We start from the raw sequence: 3,326 nt of genomic DNA on the forward strand, positions 1-3,326 counted from the left end.
TCTATAGCCTAGTCTATAGTCTAGTCTATAGTCTAGTCTATAGTCTAGTCTATAGTCTAGTCTATAGTCTAGTCTATAGTCTAGTCTATAGTCTAGTCTATAGTCTTGATTATAGTCTAGTCTATAGTCTAGTCTATAGTCTAATCTATAGTCTAATCTATAGTCTATAGTCTAGTCTATAGTCTAATCTATAGTCTAGTCTAGAGTCATGTCTATAGTCAAGTCTATAGTCAAGTCTATGGTCAAGTATACAGTCTAGTCTATAGTCGAGTCTATAGTCTAGTCTATAGTCTAGTCTGTAGTCTAGTCTATAGTCTAGCCTATTGTCTAGTTAATAGTGTAGTCAATAGTCTAGTTTATAGTCTAGTTTTTCTTATAATGTAGTCTATAGTCTAATTTCTTGTATAATAAAAAGTCTCTTCTGTAGTCTAGTCTAAGTATTCCCTAGTCTATTGTATAGTCTATAGTCTAGTATATAGAGTTTAATCTATTAGAATGTACTATTCTACAGTCAAAACAACAGAAACCTAGATAAGGAAAATCGGCAGAATCGGTTCAGTTCATGCCTTTGGAAATTATATCTAGTGTCAGCATAAAACTCGGAAATCAAAAATGGTTACATTGCATTTCAAGCTCTTAAAGAGATGACGTGTAGTTTATAAGATTCAAATGTTTTTAAATTTGTCTGATCTTGAAATATTTTTACTGAGTATTAATTCTTAAAAATTTTCATATTCGGCAAAAGGCATCGAAATTCCATTTATACAGATTAAATTTTTTTAAATCTCCAAAAAACTGTACCTTGTTCAACCAAAAAGTATATTTCCTTAATTGAGAATTCTCTCATTTCTCTTTTAAAAACTACAAAATAGGAGAACAACTACAAAAAAGCTGCAGAGCAATTTCGTTGGGTTTACGAACAGGTGGAAGAGAAGAATTTACAAATAAGTTCAAGAGCAGCCGAAATTATTTAAAGGTATAAAAGGTGTGAAAGATAATGGATGACATGGAAGAAAGTATATTTGTAGGCGGTTACCGGTCCATGACGTAAAATATAAACAAAAAGAGTTAAATTATGAAATTTAAATGTAAGCAAGGTGGTGCAGCACGGTATGTATAATTTCGTTGTTTTGCTGTACTTTTCTTTTTTGTTTAAACAAATACAGGGGGCCTAAGTTTGTACCTATATCTGAGTTTTTTTTTTCATATAGATAGATTTATCTAAGAACCAGCACTCATACACAGATGCATGTATGATTTTGAAATGAATAGAAAGAATATTTTCTTTTCTTAGTTGAGCAAAAATATTTTCTAAAAATATACTCACCTTGAAATGTTTTCGATTTAGATTTTGAGGAAATTTTTTAAAGTTGTTGTTGCTGTTGTTTTATATATTAATTTTAATTATTAAATATATAAAACGCCTGTTTGACGACAACGACGATAATATTAAAGATGCGAAGATGACTGTTGTTCGAATGAAAATATTCCGAAATAATTTTTTGGATTTTTTTGAATTTTTGGTTCGAATTTAAATTTAACAGATCTCCAACAAGAATCTATGATGAAAAAAAGAAAGCAACAGATAGAAGAAAGAAGAAAAAAATACAAAATTAACTCAAAATTTTAAAGATGATAATGATGATTATTTGTTGTAGTTGTTGCGAAAAAATAAAAAAAAAATCAGAAAAGTGGGTGGTTGTTAAAAAAAGATTTTGTTTCTTTGTGGTTGTATTTGTTTCAGTCGAAAATAAAAAAAATTAAACGTTCATATTAAATTAGCACTGAGATTTATAATAGAATTTTCTTTTCTTTTTTTTAATAAAATTTTTTGTATTGTTGTTGTTGTTTTTTTGGTTTCGTAATGAAAGATAACCTTCAAAATTAATTCATGTACAGAATTTTTCTAAATATTAAGGACTGCGAAATGAAATTGAAAGCACTTGTTAATAATTTTTCTTTTTTGGATGAAATACTGTTCAAGTTTTCTTTTACAATTTTACTTTTAATTAGTTTTTGGTTTTTGTTATTTTAATTCTTATTCTTTTTATTTTCATTATTTATTTAACAATTATTTAAAATTACACACTTCTTATTAAAGCTCTCCTAAATATCGATCGTTAAATTGGCTCAAATTGCGTCCAATCGCTTAACTTTTTAGCAGTTTGTTATTATTTGAATTTTTTAAAAATTAAACGTTTAGAAAATTAAAAAGAACTTTGATCGTTGCTAAAAGAAATTCGTTTGGGAAAAAACTGAGATTTTTTTCTTACTAAAAAAAAGCGACGTTAACCAAGCGACGGTTTTCTCTCAACTAAAGAAAACTTTGGGAAAATTTAGAAAAAGCACAAAAAATATTTTCGAATATCAGCGTTTTTTTTTTTTGCTTTTGAAATTTTTTAATTTTCCTCTATCTCTCAAAACAGTTTTGCATTTTTTTGTTCTTCACAATTCTTTGAGTTTTCTTTTGTGAATTTTCACCTCTCTTTTCGATTTTTTGAATTTTCTACATATTTTTTTTATCGTATGGAAAATCGTACCACAAAACTACACAAACAAATTTTTCTTTCGGGATTTTCATTTAATGTTTATTTTATTTTAAAATTCAATAAATTTTGTTTTTGTATTCATTCGTCTTCGGTTAGTGTGTACTTATTTATTTACATTAAAATTTTGTTTAGATAATTTTGGCTTTTAGCCATTATTTTTCTAACTACTTATTATAATTTTTCCGAGATTTTCTTTTTCACATTTTCATTGTATAAAAAATTTGCTTGTTTGTTTATCATTTGTGTTTTTTAATTCGAATGAATAGTTTTGTCTTAAATATATATTTCTGTATTCCTTTTGTTGTTTATTGCCATCATTTAAGCATTTTTATGCATAAAATAGAAACAGAACGAAAAAATATGCCACTTGATGGTATTTGTCACTATTTATTTGTTTGTAAACCGGAAATGCGTTTATTCACTAACCCAATAAAAATTGTATTCAAATACATACCTAGTACTCATTTTAAAACTGTGTCTATATTCTTGTCTGGAAATTAGTCTGCAGTATAGTCTATAGTCTAGTCTATATTGTAGGCTATAGATTAGTGTATTTTTTAGCACATAATGCATAGTCTGCAAACTAGTATAGTGTCAAGTCCACAGTTTAGCATAAAGTATAGTCTATAGTGATGCATATAGTACAGTCAATAATGATGCCTTTATTAAAGTCTATAGTCTAGTATATAGTCTAGTCTATAGTCTAGTCTATAGTCTAGTCTATAGTCCAGTCTATAGTCTAGTCTATAGTCTAGTCTATAGTCTAGTCTATAGTCT

The 3,326-nt window shown here is 27.2% G+C and overlaps 1 protein-coding gene and 1 long non-coding RNA gene across 19 annotated transcripts in view; one reads left to right on the forward strand and one right to left on the reverse strand.

The window, feature by feature from the left end:
- The window catches only part of LOC111675065 (PDZ and LIM domain protein Zasp), a 205,168-nt gene that overhangs the window by 8,242 nt on the left and 193,600 nt on the right, over window positions 1-3,326 (forward strand). The gene's annotated exons all lie outside the window — the stretch shown is intronic.
- On the reverse strand, window positions 1,328-2,267 carry LOC124420528. Its single transcript, XR_006941246.1, has 2 exons — window positions 2,090-2,267; window positions 1,328-1,559 (listed from the first exon to the last, which is right to left on the reverse strand). It is a non-coding gene; the product is annotated as an uncharacterized LOC124420528 (long non-coding RNA).

Source organism: Lucilia cuprina, chromosome 6, assembly GCF_022045245.1.
Source record: "Lucilia cuprina isolate Lc7/37 chromosome 6, ASM2204524v1, whole genome shotgun sequence".
NCBI lineage: Eukaryota > Metazoa > Arthropoda > Insecta > Diptera > Calliphoridae > Lucilia > Lucilia cuprina.